This window comes from Aquarana catesbeiana, linkage group LG13, assembly GCF_042186555.1.
Source record: "Aquarana catesbeiana isolate 2022-GZ linkage group LG13, ASM4218655v1, whole genome shotgun sequence".
In the NCBI taxonomy this organism is placed as follows: Eukaryota; Metazoa; Chordata; class Amphibia; order Anura; family Ranidae; genus Aquarana; species Aquarana catesbeiana.
In genome coordinates, this window is record NC_133336.1 from 19163447 (window position 1) to 19185566 (window position 22120).

General features: G+C 43.8%; 1 long non-coding RNA gene across 2 annotated transcripts in view; it reads right to left on the bottom strand.

The window, feature by feature from the left end:
• LOC141117080 (uncharacterized) overlaps positions 1–18986 on the bottom strand; it is a 37348-nt gene extending 18362 nt beyond the window's left edge. For both annotated transcript variants that reach the window (XR_012237093.1, XR_012237092.1), the window contains exon 1: positions 18856–18986. This is a non-coding gene — a long non-coding RNA (uncharacterized lncRNA). The remainder of the gene's footprint in view (positions 1–18855) is intronic.
• Between the last annotated feature and the right edge of the window lie 3134 nt (positions 18987–22120).

Sequence of the window (22120 nt, forward strand, 5' to 3'; positions counted from 1 at the left end):
TGTTGTGGCCACAGCAACACCTAAGGCCCAAATTTCTGCTGAGTATATAGGGCAGGACCCTACTTTCAAACATCTAACTTACAAACGACTCCTACTTGTAAACGGAAGGAGACAACAGGAAGTGAGATGAAATCTACCCCTAGGAAGGGAAATTCTCTCCTGTAAGAGTTAATATGGGAAAACAAGTTCTCCTTTCCACTGATGCTTTCCAATCCTTGTTCCACAAAAAAACCCAAATTTTCAAAAAACATTTTTCATTGGGACAAAAAAGTGAGGTGAAATCTTCTGAAGAGGAGGAAAGACAGCAAAACAAATGTCACAGGGGTGATAACCCTTCCCTATGTTTTCCAAAAAGCTTAGAAAAGATTTTTTGGCTGGAGCTAAACACGTTAAAAATGTTCAAAATTACAAACAGATTCTACTTAACAACAAACCTACAGTCCCTGTCTTGTTTGCACCGCCTGTATACTGCTGTTCAGAGTATATAGGGCCTGGTGGCCCCACACCTTTCCTTATTTTAATTTGGGTGCGGGGTTCCCCTTAATATCCATACAAGACCCAAAGGGCCTGGTAATGGACTGGGGGGTACCCATGCCGTTTGTCTCACTGATTTTCATCCATATTGCCATGACCCGACATGACATTAAACCCGCAAGCAGTTTTAAATGAGATTTTTTCCTTTAAAAATGACATTTGGTGCAGGGACTGTTCTAAACATGGGAAACACGCGTCACTTTACAGGCATACTATAGACACCCCCCAGGTACGATATTTAAAGGAATATTTCACTTTTTTTTTTTTTACTTTAAGCATCATTAAAATCACTGCTCCCGAAAAAACGGCCGTTTTTAAAAGTTTTTTTTGCATTGATACATGTCCCCTGGGGTAGGACCCGGGTCCCCAAACCCTTTTTAGGACAATACCATGCAAATTAGCCTTTAAAATGAGCACTTTTGATTTCGAACGTTCGAGTCCCATAGACGTCAATGGGGTTCTAACGTTCGTGCGAACTTTCGGTCCGTTCGCGGGTTCTGGTGCGAACCGAACCGGGGGGTGTTCGGCTCATCCCTAGTGCTAACAAACAGCATGATGTTAAGAGGAGGGAGCAGAGCGATGACTGTGCTGCTTCTCCTTTCACTGTCCAGTCACAGTTTGGGGGTTGGGGGTGCGTCTGGGATGACCTGGGCTCAGAGGAAGTGGGTTGAATGATGCTGGCCGTCAGACTGAGGACATATTGCGGCAGAAAAAAGTACAGCGGGGAAAAAAAAAACCTCTGTATGGAAGTTGAATTATGCAACAAAAGCTAGTTTTGTTTTTGTTTAACCTTTTTATTGGGCTATTGATTTTTTTTACCTTGTTTTTGGCTACAGTTCCGATTTATGATCTGTATTCAGTACTTGGACCCAGTGATGGCTATAAAGAGAGGCTGTCTAGGAAACAGTAGGCACCCCATGGTGCCAGATCTTACCGTTTTTCATTCAAACAACCACACAGACAGGAAGTGACGGCAAAGAGGCGACAAAAGATCAGCAGCCCTGAGATGTAACGCAAAAGAAAAAAAATTGAAAGAATGTTTTTTTTTTAAAGACAATTGTTTATTATTCACAGATCAAACTATGTTGTTCAGTTAGGATTTATATTTATATATATATATATATATATATATATAATATATATATATATATAAACAATTTACATAAATACGTAGTGCATGCGGAAGGTAAAATTGTTAGACTGAGTAGGAAGTAAGGGAAGGCAATCGCTGTAAAATCGCAGGAGAGCCTTTTCCCGACTCCAGCTAATCAGTCGCTTGTAGGCATCGTGGTCACCTCCACCTTTGCCGCCGTCTCCCTGCTCCTTCTTTTTCCCCATAGAGCCGGCCTGCCTGCCTGTGCCACCGCCGCCGCCGCCGCCGCCGCGGCCCACACACACACACACTCACTTTATGAAGAATCGGCTCCCTCGCAGCACACTTCAGCTTTTCCTTTTCAATTATCCAAAACCTGCCAGTGTGACAAACCGTTCCTGCAGGGTCAGCGCGCAAAGGAGGGGCGGCGGAGGCCGGGAAGGACTTGGCAGAAACTTTTCAGACAGATTTCTTCTCCACCGCCGCCGCCGCTGTCTGGAAAACTATCATGAAAGAAATCGTGCTGCAAGTCTTTTCTGAAACTTTTCTTTTTTTTTTTTAATTTTATAACTTTTTTTTTTTTTTCTTGGCTTTATTGAATGCTCTGGCGGGATTATACCTTGCCTCTAATGCGGCCCCTGACTACTTTAAGGAATGCTCCACTTTTTAATGCCCTCCCTACGTTCCCCTGTCCTACATGTATCATGCTGGAAAACCTTTATATCGTATATTCAATAAAACGAGGTCAGGTTCCCAGCTGTCATCGGGAGCTTTGGAGATCTGTGAGAGCCTGAAGTAAAAGGGGGCGAGAGAGAGATAAGGAAAACAGATTGGTGACTAGTGATATATCTTTTACGAGTTCTTCAGAAGACCTTGCATCAGTTAAATTGTTTCATGTTAAAGCTGAATTTTTTCTTTTTTTGTTTTGTTATTGTTTGTTTTTTCAACTTTATTTTTGTATTTTATTCTACTTTATTTCATTTATTTTTATTTTACAATTTATTTTTTATTCTGCATATTTCTTGCCTTTCCCAGTCCCCCCCCCCCCCAATCAACATGCTAATTACATTTTTGTATAAAAACTTTTGATTTTCATTACATAGGCTATTTTACAATGTAGTATTTTACTTTTATTTTGTTGGTAAGTTTATTTCTATTTTTAATGTAATTAATTTATTTTTTATAATTATTTTATCATTTATTTTTTATTCTGCATATTTTTTGCTTTTCCCAGTTCCTCCCCCTTTCCCCTATCAACTTGCTAATTAAATTTTTATATAAAACCTTTTCATTTTCATTACATAGGCTATGTAGTATTTTACTTTATTTCATTTATTTTTATTCTTTTATTTATTCTTATTTTATGTTTTTTAATTTAGTTTTATTCTTCATATTTTTGCCTTTCCCAGTCCCCCCCCTCCCCCATCAACATGCTATAAAACCTTTTCATTTTCATTTTACAATCTAGTATTTTACTTTAGTTCATTTTATTTTTATTCTTTTATGTATTCTAATTTTATGTTATTTAATTTAGTTTTTATTCTGCATATTTTTGCCTTTCCCAGCCCCCCCCCCATCAACATGCTATAAAACCTTTTCATTTTCATTACATAGGCTATTTTACAATGTAGTAGTTTACTTTATTTTATTTATTTTAATTTTTAATCTATTTAATTTCTTTTTGAATTTATTTTATTTTTATTTTACAAATTATTTTTTAAAATTTTTTATTATGCATAATTTTGTGCCTTTCCCGTTTCGCTCCCCCTCCCAACATGCTAATTGAAATTTTATTTAAAACCTTTTCATTTTCATTACATAGGCTATTTTACAATGTAGTATTTTACTTTATTTCATTTAATTTATTTAAATTTTTTGAATTTATTTTATTTATTTTTATTTTACAGATTATTTTATTTATTTTTTATTCTGCATAATTGTGTGCCTTTCCTGTTTCGCTCCCCCTCCCAACATGCTAATTGAAATTTTATTTAAAACCTTTTCATTTTCATTACATAGGCTATTTTACATTGTAGTATTTTACTTTATTTTATTGATTAATTTAATTTATCTTTTATTCTGCATATTGTTGCCTTTCTCGTTTCCTCCCCCTCCCCTCCATCAACATGCTAATTTAATTTTTGTATAAAAACTTTTTATTTTCATTTTTTCATTACATTTATTTTCATTACATAGGCTATTTTACAGTGTAGTATTTTACTTTTCTTTATTGATAAGTTTATTTCTATTTTTAATGTAATATTTAAATTGTAATTTTTTTATAATTATTTATAAAAAATTTAAAAATTATATAAAAAAAATCCCAATAAGCGTATATTGATTGGTTTGCACAAAAGTTCTAGCGTCTACAATCTATGGGATATATTTATTTATTTTCATTGCATTTTTTTTTTTTATTCCGAATGATCAGCGACTTTTAGCGGCTGACATTCGGACACTAACTGACACTTTTTGGGGACCAGTGAGACCAATACAGTGATCGGTGCCAAAAAATATGCACTGTCACTGTACTAATGACAATGGCTGGGAAGGGGGTTAACGTCAGGGGCAATCAAAGGGTTAAATGTGTTCCTATTCTGTGTTTTTCTAAACTGTGGGAGAATTGCTTTTACTAGGGTAAGAGATGGAATTTATTCCCTTTTATTCACAGGAGATCCATGCCTTCCCACCAATCAGAACGGCGATCTGCCTTGTTTACATAGGCAGATCACTGTTCTGCCCGTGTACAGAACGATCTGCGTGTGCAGGCGGACATCGAGGTTGCAGTACCCCGCCGATCAGTACCCCTCCGATCGAAAGCGAGCCGGCGGGCGACGTGCACTCTCGCGCCCCCTACCCGGAAGTGCAGGATCACTTATATATACACGAGATCCTGCGCACAGCTGCCGCCCTGTAGCAGTAAAACTAAGTGGTAATGCAGATGAACAAAAGCCAACACATTTCAGCAATGAGGCCTTAACACCTTCCCGCCCGGCCTATAGCAAAATGATGGCTGGCCGGTGGTTTAATTGTCACACGCACGGGGGGGGGGGCGCGCAACGTAGTGATCGGTGGTGCGGCGGGTCGCTCCGGCACTAGTGTTGCCACTTTTTCTTCAAGCCGAACACTTCAGCGGCGCACAGCAGTTTTCTTTTAGTATACAGTATAGCAGGGGCAGGCAACCTGGGGCCCTCCAGCTGTTGCAGAACTACAGGTCCCATCATGCCTCTGGGAGTAACTGTAACGGCCATCCTTGCAAAGCCTCATGGGAAATGTAGTTCCACGACAGTTGGGGGGGCCCCAGGGTTGCCTACCACCTGCTCTATAGGATAGCAGACCTGGGACACCTCCAAAGAGAGTAGTAATATGGCGTGCATAGCGCCCCCCCGCGCCCCCCTCACCCTCCTGTCAGGCCCTGTTCTGAGTCACATTTCTGTCTCAATAATGTGCCCGGGTTTTAGGCGGACTGAAACCCGGACACAAGATTGGAAACCCGGATTGTCCTGGTGAATCCCGGACAGGTGACAATCCTATTAGACACACCGCATCTCTGATCATGGTAAAAAGCCTATGGCGTAGGCTCTTTACCATGTGATCAGCTGTGTCCAATCACAGCTGATTGCACTGTGTAAATAAGAAGTGCCAGTTATCGGCATTCCTCTATTCATGCCGACAGGTTGTGAGTAGAGGAGAGCTGATAAGAGGCTCTCCTGACGGGGGGGGGGGGGAGGGTCTGTGCTGATAATTGGTGCAGTCCCATCAGCGATGCCAATCAGTGCCGCCTTTCAGTGCCCATCAGTGATGCCAATCAGTTCCCATCAGTGATGCCAATCAGTGCTGCCTGTCGGTGCCCATCAGTCATGCCAATTAGTGCTGCCTGTCAGTGCCCATAAGTAATGCCAATCAGTGCCCATCAGTGCTGCATTTATTGCTGCCTGTCAGTGCCCATCAGTGCCCATAAGTGATGCCAATCAGTGCCCATCAGTGATGCCAATTAGTGTTGCCTGTCAGTGCCCATAAGTGATGCCAATCCGTTCCCATCAGTGATGCCAATTAGTGCCGCCTGCCTGCATTGCCTAGAGCAGCACAGAGACCCCTTTCAGGACGCTGGATGCATGGATTCCAATGGGGGGGGATGGTGTTTTTTTTTTAAGCACCTATTAGAGCCAGAGGCTCTAATAGGCTTCAAAATAGGGTGGGCTCTGGGTGCAGAGAATGCGAACGGAGCCCACCCAGGTGTGTTACAACAGTGAATGAATATTCGCTGTTGTAACACTGATCCTCCTCCCAGCCAATCAGGAAGTGGGTTTTGAGACCTGTCACCCGATTTTCTGAAAGGACAGGCAATCCTATTGGACACGTAGGTGGAAGGGGAGGAGATGTACAGCCGCCGATGCCCAATCTTGCTGCCGATGCCCGATCCCGCTGCCGATGCCCGATCTTGCTGCCAGTGCCCGATCTTGCTGCCAGTGCCCGATCTTGCTGCCAGTGCCCGATCCCGCTGCCGATGCCCGATCTTGCTGCCGATGCCCGATCCCGCTGCCGATGCCCGATCTTGCTGCCAATGCCCGATCTCGCGCCAATGTCCGCTGGCCGATACCCGCCACCTAGATGGGGTAAGACAACAAGCGGGGGGGGCTGGAGGTGCTGCTGGGGGTGTGGGGGGGTGGTGATTGTTTGCGCCCCCCCCCCAAAAAAAAAAACCCACCAGCCGCCACTGGTTTGTATGTTTTTTGGTTGGGCTCCAGTTTTGGTTGCACACCCCCCCCCCACCTGTATAAACTATAATAGACGGGGTGGTAGTTCTAGGCTTCGATGCGGAGGGACCTCCTAGCTTGCTAATCCCTACACTGACTTATCCTCCGGGTGCAGGGAGAATCCGCAGGAAAATAACAGAAGCCGCGTTCCGAGTGATGAATTAACCATAAAATTACTCATCGATGTAACGATGAAAAATGTAGATGGCAGGAGATGAAGAGATTCCTTTTTTTCCCCGGCTTAGACAAATAATTGGTTGCAGAGGGACTCCGCATCAAGGCGAGGGCTCGGTCCAGAGCGGGGGGTGGGGGTGGGGGGGTTCACTGACTCATCAGCAGCCTGATAGCCCGGCGTTCTCAGCTTCCCACCCCCAGCGTCTGCTCAGAGCTCCCCGCTCGCCCAGCAATGCGTGACGCGGCTGGCTCTCCATGCACGATGAGCGGCCCACCTGGGGGGGCTTAAATATTATATTCTCTCCGAGTGCGAGGAGAGCGGAGGAGACGGAGTCAATTAGAGATAACTGCAGGGATGACAGGATTCATGGGGGGACTCTGCTGGGATACACCTGAGAGAGTCTGTTGGGGAACTGCGGGACTCTGCTGGGATACACCTGAGATAGTCTGTTGGGGAACTGCGGGACTCTGCTGGGATACACCTGAGAGAGTCTGTTGGGGAACTGCGGGACTCTGCTGGGATACACCTGAGAGAGTCTGTTGGGGAACTGCGGGACTCTGCTGGGATACACCTGAGAGAGTGTGTTGGGGAACTGCGGGACTCTGCTGGGATACACCTGAGATAGTCTGTTGGGGAACTGCGGGACTCTGCTGGGATACACCTGAGAGAGTCTGTTGGGGAACTGCGGGACTCTGCTGGGACACACCTGAGAGAGTGTGTTGGGGGAACTGCGGGACTCTGCTGGGATACACCTGAGAGAGTCTGTTGGGGAACTGCGGGACTCTGCTGGGATACACCTGAGAGAGTGTGTTGGGGGAACTGCGGGACTCTGCTGGGATACACCTGAGAGAGTCTGTTGGGGAACTGCGGGACTCTGCTGGGATACACCTGAGAGAGTGTGTTGGGGAACTGCGGGACTCTGCTGGGATACACCTGAGATAGTCTGTTGGGGAACTGCGGGACTCTGCTGGGATACACCTGAGAGAGTCTGTTGGGGAACTGCGGGACTCTGCTGGGATACACCTGAGAGAGTGTGTTGGGGAACTGCGGGACTCTGCTGGGACACACCTGAGAGAGTCTGTTGGGGAACTGCGGGACTCTGCTGGGATACACCTGAGAGAGTCTGTTGGGGAACTGCGGGACTCTGCTGGGATACACCTGAGAGAGTGTGTTGGGGAACTGCGGGACTCTGCTGGGACACACCTGAGAGAGTCTGTTGGGGAACTGCGGGACTCTGCTGGGATACACCTGAGAGAGTGTGTTGGGGGAACTGCGGGACTCTGCTGGGATACATCTGAGAGAGTTTGTTGGGGAACTGCGGGACTCTGCTGGGATACACCTGAGAGAGTGTGTTGGGGGAACTGCGGGACTCTGCTGGGATACACCTGAGAGAGTCTGTTGGGGAACTGCGGGACTCTGCTGGGATACACCTGAGAGAGTGTGTTGGGGAACTGCGGGACTCTGCTGGGATACACCTGAGAGAGTGTGTTGGGGGAACTGCGGGACTCTGCTGGGATACACCTGAGATAGTCTGTTGGGGAACTGCGGGACTCTGCTGGGATACACCTGAGAGAGTGTGTTGGGGAACTGCAGGACTCTGCTGGGATACACCTGAGAGAGTCTGTTGGGGAACTGCGGGACTCTGCTGGGATACACCTGAGAGAGTCTGTTGGGGAACTGCGGGACTCTGCTGGGATACACCTGAGAGAGTCTGTTGGGGAACTGCGGGACTCTGCTGGGATACACCTGAGAGAGTCTGTTGGGGAACTGCGGGACTCTGCTGGGATACACCTGAGTGTGTTGGGGAACTGCGGGACTCTGCTGGGATACACCTGAGAGAGTGTGTTGGGGAACTGCGGGACTCTGCTGGGATACACCTGAGATAGTCTGTTGCGGAACTGCGGGGCTCTGCTGGGATGAGACGCTCTCCATGGATGCCCCTCCCAGAACATGCCTCCCCCGAGCCCCCCCTGGGGTGCACATCGGGCACACTCTGATCACAGATCAAGGTAAAGCGCCAATCACAGCGGCCCTATACCATATGATTAGCTGTGTCCAATCACAGTCCAATCACATGTAAACAAACTTTCTGGTTAACTTGCCGGTTCTCGAAAACATTTTTAAAGCGCCCACGTCCCGCCGTGCTCGTGTGCAAAAGCGAACGCATACGTAAGTCGCGCCCCGCATGTGTAAACGGTGTTCGCACCACACATGTGAGGTATCGCCGCGATCGTTAGAACGAGAGCAATAATTCTAGCGCCAGGCCTCCTTTGTCACTCTAAACTGATAACTTGTAAAAAAAATGTTAAAGCGTTGCCTATGGAGATTTTTAAAGCGGAGTTCCACCCGTTTAAAAGTCAGCAGCTACAAAAAGTGTAGCTGCTGACTTTTAATAATCAGACACTCACCTGTCCCACGGTCCAGCGATGCGGGCGCAGGAAGCCTCGCTCGTCTCCCCCTCCTCCCCGAGGCGCTGGCATTCTAATTGTGAGCGCCCGGCTGTGGCTTCACAGCCGGGCGCGCACTGCGCATGCGCGAGCCGCGCTGTGAGTGGCCGGGCAATCTTCTGGCACCTGTGACGTGTCCCAGAAGATTGCAGGGAGGGAGGGGGGAGAGGTGATCTTCCTTCTGGCGCAGCGGAGCCAGGGGAGGAAGTGGGAGCTGGGTGCCCATAAAAACAAGGTACCCCCCCCCCCCCAAAAAAAAATGACATGCCGCATGTGGCATGTCAGGGGGTCACCTGCACTTAAAGCGGAAGTTACATTTTTGGGTGGAACTCATAGTTACATAGTCAGGTTGAAAAAAGACACAAGTCCATCCAGTTCAACCTTAAAAACAATAAATAAATAAAATAAAAAATATTGTACAATTCAATATACCCAATTTTATACCCTCAGTTGATCCAGAGGAAGGCAAAAAACCCCAGCAGAGCATGCTCCAATTTGCTACAGCAGGGGAAAAAATTCCTTCCTGATCCCCCAAGAGGCAATCGAATTTTCCCTGGATCAACTTTACCTATAAATATTAGTGCATTTTAAGTATCGGCTTTAAGTATCGTAGTTTGTCAGCATTCCACGAGCATGCCGAATTTTAAAGCGTGACATGTTAGGTATCTATTGACTCGGTGTAACATCATCTTTCATATTTTAATTAAAAATTTGGGTATACAGTAAAACCTTGGATTGCGAGCATGATTCGTTCCGGAAACATGCTTGTAATCCAAAGCACTTGTATATCAAAGCGAATTTCCCCATAAGAAATAATGGAAACTCAAATGATTCGTTCCACAACCATTTATTCATAAGTCCTTCAGTTTATAGTCCATATTAAAAGATTATAGCGATGTGACCAGGTTGTGTAACCATAAAATGTCCATCTACAAATGGAAGCCTCCACAAGGGGATTAGAAGCAAAATCCAGCAGAAGCTACAAAGTATAAAAGAGAAGAGAGGCACCTCTAATGCCCCGTACACGCGGTCGGATTTTCCGACGGAAAATGTGCGGTCGGAGCTTGTTGTCGGAAATTCCGACCGTGTGTGTCCTCCATCGGACTTTTTCCATCGGAATTTCCGACGCACAAAGTTTGAGAGCAGGTTATAAAATTTTGCGACAACAAAATCCGATCGCGTCAATTCCGACCGTGTGTGGCCAGTTCCGACGCACAAAGTGCCACGCATGCGCAGAATAAATTCCGAGACGGAACTGCTCGGTCTGGTAAAATTAGCGTTCGTAATGGATACAGCACTTACGTCACTCTACAGTGTTTTAAATTGTTTAATACAGCGCACTCTGTTCTTCTTTATAATGCGAGAAGAATGAAGTAGTTTTGCTACTCATATTCACACAGACTTCGCACAAACTTCTTTCTTTATTATTTCTCGTGATTTCATGAATATTTTATATCTCCTGAAAAAAATGTTTTTTATGTTTTTAGATTTTGTATTATTTTTTTTTTAGTTTTTTAAATCCTGATCTCCTGTTTTTTTTTTTGATTAATTTTTTTTTAACTCCAGAATAGTTTTGTGTGTGTTTTGTGTGTCAAGTTACCACAACACCATTATTATCTTGTATTATTTAATCTCAAGGAGATTGTTTGGTGTTGGTGTCCCTTGTTAATTTCACATTGTATTTTTGAAATGTACCTGCCTCCTCACAAACAAATTGTCCTTTTTGAAGGAAAACACACATAGGCGAGTATTATTTAAAAAAAAAAAAAATTATTAAGGGGTCGTAACCAAACAAAGAGGGAGGCAAAGCTGGAGAAACTGCAGAAATTGGCAAAGCCTTTGGCCCCCAGGGCACACATTAATTATTTTAAGGTGAAATTGGTGGCCTGAGGAGTCCATATATAAGGGAGTTCAATCTGGTCCAGAAGTCCAAGAAATCATGAACAGCAGCAGATGACATACATGTCCCCAGGCTATGGTCATACAAGAGCCTGCATCTTTTGTCAGACCAGACTGAATCCAGGCCTTCACTCTCTTGTCTTCCTTCCATGCTTCCTTCCACGCTGTGTCTGTGGTGGTGGAGTTCTGGCAGGAGGAGGAGTATGCAACTCACACAGGTGGGTATTGGGTGTGATTTCGCCCCTCACCCCCTTAGTTAATGTTTTATAAAGGATGTCCTCACACATGAGGCATTGGCCCTCCTGCATGTCCTGCAGTTTGGTGGCAGCCATGCAGGCAAAGGCCTCTTCACGAGTGGGGGTGGTTTTGAGGGACGCAGAAGCCTCCTGAATCAGCCTGAGTGCTGAATCCTCCACGTTACTCCCCTTCCTGGGTCTTTTGTTTGGAAGGCGGAGGGGAGGAACCTGGAATTCTGTGAGGCTCCTACTGGGCCCGGCCTTCTCCTGGCTCCAACTTACCCCCGGTTGTTGTTTTCAGTGACAATGGGGGTTATTTACTAAAGGCAACTCCACTTTGCACTACAAGTGCAGTTTCTGTGCAGTCTCAAGTGGACTTGTAGTGCAAAGTGTATTTTCCTTTAGTAAATAACACCCAACAGTGCTTTCTAATTTTACACAATCACGCCATTTTCAGGACTCCCCAAATTTCGGTCATGGTCAGCTAAAAGAAAGCCAAGCAGTAAATCAAAGCAAATATTTGTTCAGTTTAAAATATATTTTTATTTAAAAAACATCTCAGACATTGTCCGGCATATTGATGGCCCCCCTACCCACAAAGTATTCCATGTATCTTAGACGGACCTCACGGGCACTCTGGGGGGGCAAGCCAGGACGGCCAGTTTCAAGCGCCGTCAGGGTTGGTTCATTCTGAATTCCGGCCTTGGGCCCAACTGAGCCAGCATAGTTCACAGAATTTCTCCTTAAAAAATTGTGGAGAACACAGCAAGCCAGGATGATGCGATTCAGTTTATATTCAGCCATGTGTATTGGTGTAAGAAATAGGCGTAACCGGCTGGCGATTATTCCAAACGTGTTCTCCACCACTCTTCTGGCTCTGGCCAGCCGGTAATTAAAAACCCTCTGGTCCGGGGTGAGGGTCCTCATAGGGAATGGCTGCATAAGATGGTCCCCCAGTGCAAACGCTTCATCCGCAACGAAGACGAATGGGAGTCCTTCCGCATTGCCTTCTAGAGGTGGCAAGTCCAAGCTGCCATTCTGGAGACGCCTGTAGAACTCCGTGTGGGCGATGACTCCACCATCTGACATCCGGCCATTCTTCTTCACGTCCACATACAGGAACTCATAAGTAGTCGACACCACCGCCAACATCACAATACTATTGAACCCCTTGTAATTATAATAGTATGACCCCGAGTTGGGGGGTGGGATGATGTGGACGTGTTTCCCATCAATTGCCCCGATGCAGTTGGGAAAGTCCCACCGCTGGGCAAAGTGGGAGGCCACAGTCGGCCATTCCTGTGGGTTGGAAGGAAACTGTGGAGTCAAACGAGAAAAAAAAATATTCATTTTACACAAAAACATGGAAAGCAGATTAGACACAAACATTCTTGGCCGACATCAGTATAACATTTATTGTAGGGAGTATTTAAAGACAAAGGTATAAGGTCCACCTATCAGATTCCTCACCCCCTCTGATGGCCCATTGTAAAAAATTTTAGGGGGGGGAGATGTTTTGGACAGGTAACCCTCTCCACTGCATTGAGAGATGAATGCCTAAATAATGTGTATTACTTTGGCCAGCACCTCCTTATTACACTATTGACAGCCCACTGGTCATAATACAAAGATATAAATACACACTGTATACATTTTAGCACATTTTTACATTCTGCTATTACCTATCAAGATAATAATAATAGGATACACAAACTTTAAACAGTACCATTTGAAAGTATTCAGGCAGGCCCTTGCACTACATGCTTTGGGAAATTCATCCATAAATCTGACCACAAAAGAGGTAGGTATAGTGTGTATGGGTTTGGCAAAGTCAGCAGATAGAGGATTGGTATCAGCTTAGTTAGCAGTTTGGGACGAGGGAGGGTTCCAAATGATTTTGGACCCAAAAAAAAAAAACCTCTGGCACTCTGCCTGAATTTAAAGCACAAATGACATTTTTTTACACATTTTAGGGGGTGTTTAGGGTAAAGCACTATTATGGAGCTGACAAAATACTTTGTTAAGTGACTAGACAAGGTGGATATAGGCCCAGGAGAGCATGCTGGGGAGGTAAGTGAAGGCAAATATGTATGCAGGACAAAAATGTTTTTTTTTAAATTCAGCATGCATGAGGACAAAGGGGACATTCACAGCATATTACAATCATGGTAATTAGGGAATAAGGAAAGAAATACAAGATATTAGCAAACATTAAATACAATAAAATGTGATATTAAAGGATACAAATCTTACCTTAATATACTCCTTCTGCAGGACCTGGATGATGGCAGAACAGGTCTCCGGGATAATGATCCCCAGAGCCTGGGGGGAGATGCCTGTCGAGAACTTGAGGTCCTGCAGGCTTCTCCCCGTCGCCAAGTACCGCAGGGTAGCGACCAACCTCTGCACCAGAGTGATGGCTTGCCTCATGCAGGTATCCTGTCTGCTGATATAGGGGGTCAGCAAAGCCAACAAACGGTGAAAAACGGGGTCCGTCATCAGGATTATTCTGACGGATCTCATGGAGCAAAGACATGTGACAGAATTGGTCACACTGAAGCAACCAATTCTTAGTCCATGAACTCCTCCCCACCCTGTTCATGGACTGGACTTGTGTCAAAGTAAGGACCCCAACACCAAGCCCCCGCAGAGCACGAACTCTACGAGGAGTACGTTTAGGCAACATGGCTAGAAAACGGTCGGCTGCTCAGAACGAAGTAACAGAAAGCACTGAAGAACAGCAAGGCCTGTGAAGAGCGACCTGAAAATCAGCAACGAACGAACAAGAACACAATGAAAAATCAATGGGAACTGACTGCACGCACTGAAGAGCAGATACAAACCCACAAGCACAAACTGAACACCAGAAATACGATCTGAAACCCACGAATTTGAAAAAGCGCGAATCGTCTCTCACCAAACTTTTACTAACACGCGATTAGCAAAAGGAGCCCAAAGGGTGGCGCGCTTGGCACTCAACTACCCTTTAATAGTCTCGTCGTACGTGGTGTACGTCACCGCGTTCTTGACGTTCGGAAATTCCGACAACTTTGTGCGACCGTGTGTATGCAAGACAAGTTTGAGCCAACATCCGTCGGAAAAAAAACGATGGATTTTGTTGTCGGAATGTCCCATCAATGTCCGACCGTGTGTACATGCCAATAGTGTAGCAATATGTTGCTAAATGTTGTACCTTCATTAAATGTAACCATATTGCTACACTTAGAGGTATCTCTCTTCTCTTTTAAACCCAGTTGTGACATGACGCTACTCTTATATTCTTATTTAAAGACATCGCTTGTATATAAAGTCAGAATGTATTAAAAAATGTTGCTTGTCATGCAAAGCGCTCTCAAACCAAGTTACTCTCAAACCAAGGTTTTACTGTATATTATGTTGTGTTTTTTTTTTTTTCTTTTTTTAATTCATTAAGTGTATTTTTTCCCCCAAAAAATTGCGATTAAAAACTGCTGTGTAAATACCGTGTGACATAAAATATTGCAAAAATCGCCATTTTATTCTCTAGGGTCTCTGCTAAAAAAAAAGTAAAACATTTATATATATATATATATATATAATGTGTGTGTGTGTGTGTGTGTTTGGGGGTTCTAAGTAATTTTCTAGCAAAAATGCTGAACTTCAACTTCCAAACTAAAAGTGCCAGAAAAGGCCTGGTATACCTCACAACTTTTTGAGATGGGAGTGGGGGACACCTATTAGCAAAATGTAGGCACAGGACACACCCTCTGCCACGCCCCCTTAAAGGAGAACTTTTATTAAAAAAAAGATTACTTAAACCAACAAGTGCTTTTTTTTTTTTTTTTTTTTTTTTACCACTACTATTTCTTTAATTTAGAAATCAGATGAAAGGTTTAGTGCTGGGAAATCCTTTTTGAATGATAAAAAATGCATTTTATATACAACTATATAGATCAGACCAAAATGAGGGACAAATGAGGAGGAAAGAGGGACAGAGGGACATTGCTCCAAATCAGGGACACTCCCTCCAAATCAGGGACAGTTGGGAGCTATGCCTTTAAGTGGCAGGTAACCTATTTCCATTGCTAATTCCTCCTGCCGGGGAGAAGCCTGTGTGATTTTACTGTTCATTAGAAAATATTATATTAGGAGCCTCTCCTGCGATCCGCATCAATTATCCCTGCTCTGCTCCGCGCTCGGAGATGCGGCTCCTGATATTCCCAGCAGGCACTTCACAACTTCCAAAGAAAGTCTTTGTCAGAAATAAAATATAAAAAACGAAAAGATCAAAAAAGAAAAAGAAAAAAAAAAGGAAAAATCCCATCCAGATGTATTATTCATCAGTGATAACAAGGGCTCCATCGGGCTCCTGCCTACGCTTTTAACATATGGATCAGCATATTGCTTGATCTACTTTCCAACAGCCTCGGTACGCGATGTCTCTCTCCACATTCACCGCGCAATGCGTAATCGCCAGCTCTGGACGCCTTCTCCCCGCTGACTCCATTTAAAACGAATGTTTTTTTTTTCTTTCTCCTTATGTGTAATATTTGAATGACCCTTTATTTTTTCAACTTGATAATTTTTTGATTGACTGCGTCCTTCCGACCCCGCCCATGTTTTCTAATTTTACAGTTCGCCATGGTTGGTCTATACACTATGGGGTACATCTGACACCAACTGAAACTTCACTGCAGGTCAATCTTTCTCCAAACTTCCACCCACTGCAGGATTTTATTCAGCCCTCTGAAAGGGGGACTCTGATGTAAGGGGGACTGTGAAGGGGACTCTGATGTATAGGAACTCTGATGTAGGTGGACTCTGATAGAAGGGGGCACTGATGTAAGGGTACTCTGATGCTGACTCTAATGTAAGGGGGCCCTGATGTAAGTGGATTCTGATGGGGAATCTTATGTAAGGGGGCTCTGATGGGGACTCTGATGTAAGGGGAGACTCTGGTGTAGGGGGGCTCTATTGTAAGGTGGCACTGTTGTAGGGGGACTCTGATGCATGACTCTAATGTAAAGGGGCCCTGATGTAAGGGGATTCTTATGTAAGGGTACTCTGATGGGGGCACTGATGTAATGGGACTCTGATCTGAGGGGACTCTGATCTAAGGTGGCACTGATGTAAGGGGACTCTGGTGTAAGGGGGGACTCTGATGTAAGGGGACCCTGATACAAAGGGGAAATCTGATGGGGACTCTGATGTAAGGGGGGGGCTCTGATGTAAGGGGACTCTGATGGGGGAATCTTATGTAAAGTGGCTCTGATGGGAACTGTGATGTAAGAGGGGCTCTGATGTAGGGGGGGACTCTGTTCTAGGGGGACCCTAATGTAAGGTGGCACTGATGGTATACCTAATTTAAGAGCTTGCCATACTTGTCAGAGGAGGCCTGTAATGCACACAGTGCTCTGGATGGCAATCTGAGGAGGCCTGTAATGCACACAGTGCTCTGGATGGCGGTCTGAGGAGTCCTGTAATGCACACAGTGCTCTGGACAGTGGTCTGAGGAGGCCTGTAATGCACACAGAGCTCTGGATGACAGTCTGAGGAGGCCTGGAATGCTGTACAGTGCTCTGGATGGTGATCTGAGGAGGCGTGTAATACACACAGTGCTCTGGAGGGTGGTCTGAGGAGGCCTGTAATGCACACAGAGCTCTTGATGGTCTGAGGAAGCTTGTAATGCACACAGTGCTTTCAATGGTCTGAGGAGGCCTGTAATGCACACAGAGCTCTGGACGGTGATCTGAGGAGGTTTGTAATGCACACAGTGCTCTGCACGGTGGTCTGAGGAGGTCTGAAATGCACACAGTGCTCTGGACGGTAGTCTGAGGAGGCCTGTAATGCACACAGTGCTCTGCACAGTGGTCTGAGGAGGTCTGAAATGCACACAGTGCTCTGGATGGTGGTCTGAGGAGGCCTGTAATGCACACAGTGCTCTGGACGGTGGTCTGAAGAGGTCTGTAATGCACACAGTGCTCTGGACGGTGGTCTGAGGAGGTCTGTAATGCACACAGTGCTTTGGAGGGTGGTCTGAGGAGGCCTGTAATGCACACAGTGCTCTGGATTGTGGTCTGAAGAGGTCTGTAATGCACACAGTGCTCTGGACAGTCTGAGGAGGTCTGTAATGCACACAGTGCTCTGGATGACGGTCTGAGGAGGCCTGTAATGCACACAGTGCACTTGATGGTCTGAGGAAGCCTGTAATGCACACAGGGCTTTTGATGGTCTGAGGAGGCCTGTAATGCGCACAGTGCTCTGGACGGTGGTCTGAGGAGGTCTGTAATGCACACAGTGCTCTGGACAGTCTGAGGAGGTCTGTAATGCACACAGTGCTCTGGATGGTGGTCTGAGGGGGCCTGTAATGCACACAGTGCTCTGGACGGTGGTTTGAGGAGGTCTGTAATGCACACAGTGCTCTGGACAGTCTGAGGAGGTCATAATGCACACAGTGCTCTGGACAGTCTGAGGAGGTCTGTAATGCACACAGTGCTCTGGACAGTCTGAGGAGGTCTGTAATGCACACAGTGCTCTGGACAGTCTGAGGAGGTCATAATGCACACAGTGCTCTGGACAGTCTGAGGAGGTCTGTAATGCACACAGTGCTCTGTACGGTGGTCTGTGGGCTTTACAGGAGGAAGTTTACGTCAGTTGACGAATATGTGGGGTAATGTTCGTTTAGTTTTCAGCATTAGAAACATATCGCTGCCGAAAATTATGCCGAAAATGTTTAAGTCAATTAAATTATCACAAATTGTATTGTATTGTGTTCTTTCGTTTTTCTAGCACACGTTTACATTTCACTTTGCAAAATGGAAATAAAAAAAAGAGGAAAAATGAAAAGATTTTTGTCCGCCATCATTTGTAACACTGGTGTTCTGATTGGTGTAAAATACAATCTTATTGGCTGCAGAGGTGATATCGGATGTCGTGCATTCCTGGCTCTCTGGGGTTCGCAGATTCACAAGTCTCTGTAGGAGAGAGCTCTGCAGAATTTCACATGCTGACTATAAGGACAGTTCCCATTACAACCATTCATTAACACTGACCTTTCCTGCTGACCAGGAAAAACTGAGCTGACAATCCTGCACATGGAATACAAGAGGGGAGTCTGAGGTTCGGGAGGATGGCATTGTTATAGACGACCTTTCACAAGTCTGTATGAAGACATTCCTGACATATCACAGCACACAGCAGCATTTCTCTCCACCTTTTATTCCTAAAAAACATGCCCTTCATCACCAGTCAGTGACTTTGCCTAGGCTGAGATGATGTCATCAGTCTGCTGCAGGCAGGAGGAAGCATTTCCACAGTCTCCCCTCCCCCCAGACTGCACCTTGTAACTTTGTAGCAAGGCACAAGGCGAGAGGCTGCAGCAGGGGCTGATCTGGGTCAGACATTTGTGAACACATCCGGGAACTGCACGGCCAGTTTACACAAGTTAAATGATTGTGAGACGGCATCTCAGCCCAGGAAGTAGATGGCGACCCTGGATGATGCCTGAACAAAAACTGTGCCGTCCTTCTGGAGAGAAAATCAGATGAAGGAATTGTCAGGGGGGAGTCCTATGATCTCTGTGAGAGGGAATAGATACCTGGAAATGTTACACTGACACAAATCAGCATGAAACAATGTATCTGATGCCCAGCCCATTTTATTTCTCTCTTAGTGAACGTATGAAATATATTTCCTTCCCCATGATATAACACATGACGCTTTGTTCTCCACCAACCTGATTTCCTTATCTTTTTGCCCTTTTCCTTCAGTCTCTTATGATCCTCACAAGCTCCTTTATGAGGCAAATAGAAATATTTCAACATGAAAACATTGAAATTGTTCCATAAGACCAGGCAAGACCAGGTTCTGGTGAAAGCAGGAAAAAGAGAAAAATGTCAGCAAGAACTCTGCTTCAAAAAGGGAAGACACAATCCCAACTGAAAACAGCCTTTTATGCAGACAGAATCTTTATTATATAACATATAGATCTTGATTTGATTATATGATGATCTAGCAATCTTTATTATTTGACATAGGAATCTTTATGATATGATATAGAGATCTTTATGATATGATATAGAGATCATTATTATATGATATAGAGATCTTTGTTATATGATATAGAGATCTTTATTATATGATATAGAGATCTTTGTTATATGATATAGAGATCTTTATTATATGATATAGAGATCTTTATTATATGATATAGATATCTTTATTATATGATATAGAGATGGTTATTATATGATATAGAGATCATTATTATATGATATAGAGATCTTTATTATATGATATAGAGATCTTTGTTATATGATATAGAGATCTTTATTATATGATATAGAGATCTTTGTTATATGATATAGAGATCTTTATTATATGATATAGAGATCTTTATTATATGATATAGATATCTTTATTATATGATATAGAGATGGTTATTATATGATATAGAGATCATTATTATATGATATAGAGATCTTTGTTATATGATATAGAGATCTTTATTATATGATATAGAGATCTTTGTTATATGATATAGAGATCTTTGTTATATGATATAGAGATCTTTATTATATAATATAGAGATCTTTATTATATGATATAGAGATCTTTGTTATATGATATAGAGATCTTTATTATATGATATAGAGATCGTTATTATATGATATGGGGATATTTATTATATGATATAGAGATCTTTGTTATATGATATAAAGATCTTTGTTATATGATATAGAGATCTTTATTATATGATATAGAGATCGTTATTATATGATATGGGGATATTTATTATATGATAAAGGGATCTTTATTATTAATAATGTAGAGATATTTTTATATTATCTACAAACTGTTATATGACACAGAGATCTTTAATAAATGATGTGGAAATCTATATTATTAATAATGTAGAGATCTTTATCTGATCTTTATTATATGATATAGAGGTCTTTAGTATATTAAGTAGGGAACTTTATTATTTGACGTTAAGATCCCTATTTTATTTTTTTCCTTGTCAAAAGAAGTTTATTGAGTATACAATGTTATAAAGATACATAAAGTAAGTTTACAAGGATCTATAAAGTAAGCTCATTGTTTTACAGTAGGGTTTATATAGGTAAATATCATGAAATTTCAAATATTAAACATTGGGTTCACGTAAACCTAAATTAAAGATATATATCATTTCCTTAGTTACTTTTGTAGGTATTTAAATGATTTAAACCTACTATACATATTGTTTACAAGTAGAGTGTATATAGGTCAAATAAATTCTGATAATGAGCTTCCCTATTTTATTTTTATTCCATGACGTTGAAATTATTCCTATATGACGCTGAGATCTTTATTATTATTATACAGGATTTATAGCACCAACAGTTTACGCATCGCTTTACAATGTAGAGGGGGGACAGTACAATTACAATGCAGTACAGTACAGAGAAGGAATAGGAGGGCCCTGCTCATGGAGCTTACAATCTGATGTATATATCTTTCTTTGATCTTTATCATATGATATAGAGATCTTTAATATACGGTGGAGAGATCTTTAATTGATCTTTTTTATATATACCACCCAGAGACCACTTTGTATTTCCTCAATGAATGCAAAGCATTTTGTGATTGCAGGAGGTGGAGAGTGTTACATCACTGCCTCTCTACCTCGTCCAATCAGATTTCACCACGAGTCAACACTTGTCTCCGCCCCCTACCCACCTCCCAGCACCGCCCCTTTTAGAAAATACAGAACAAAGTATCATTTTGTGGTGCTAAGTAATTTGTATAGAATTTGTTAACAACAAGAAAGGCAGTAAAACAATAGATCCCCCCAGCATCAACAGACCTCCACAGCAACAACATATCCCCCTACAACAATAGACCCCCCATTAACAATAGATCCCCAGAAACAATAGATACTCCCTAGCAACAACAACAGATCCCCCAGCAGCCAACATCAATAGACCCCCCCAACAGTAGATCCCCTCCCAACAACATATCCCCCACCAGTAACAACAGACCCTTAGCAAATAGACACGTTCCTGCAACAGTAGATCGCCCCCAAGCAACATAAGAAGTCCCATCAACAATAGATCCCCCAAAAGCAACAATAGACCCCCTGCAAAATAGACCCCTTCCTGTATCAGTAGATCCCCCAACAACATAAGAACCACCATTAAAAATATATCCACCACAAGCAACAATAGACCCCCAGCTGAATAGACCCCTTCCTGTAGCAGTTGATCCCCCCAGCAACAATAGATCCCCATACGATCAACAATAGACCCCTAGCAAAATAGACCACTTTCTGCTGCAGTAGATCCCCCTTAGCAACATAAGAACCCCCAGCAACAATAGATCCCCATACAAGCTACAATAGACCTCCAGCAAAATAGACCGCTTCCTGCATCAGTGGATCCCCCAACAACATAAGGACCCCCAGTAAAAATATATACCCCACAAGCAACAATAGACCCCCAGCAAAATAGACCCCTTCCTGTAGCAGTTGATTCCCCCCCAACAACAATAGATCCCCATATGAGCAACAATAGACTCCCAGCAAAATAACCCCTTCCTGCAGCAGGAGATCCCCCTCAGAAACATTAGAACCCCCAGCAACAAATAGATCCCCCCAGATCCCCCTCAGCAACAATAGATCCCCATACAAGCTACAATAGACCCCCAGCAAAATATACCCCTTCCCACAGCAATAGAGCCCCCTCAGCAACATAAGAACCCCCACGAGCAACAATAGACCTTCAGCAAAATAGACCCCCTCCTGCAACAGTAGATCCCCCCAGCAACAAAAGACTACCCTAGTAGCACTACATCCCCCAGTGACAATAGATTACCCAGTAGCCAGCATCAGTAGACCCTCAAGCACCCCGACACCCATCGCCAGTACATACATTCAATGCTGAAGGTGCCGTAACTGCGTACCTCTGCGTTCCTGTTGGAAAAAAAGCCCTCATAGGGATCTTTATTATATGAGGTTAATT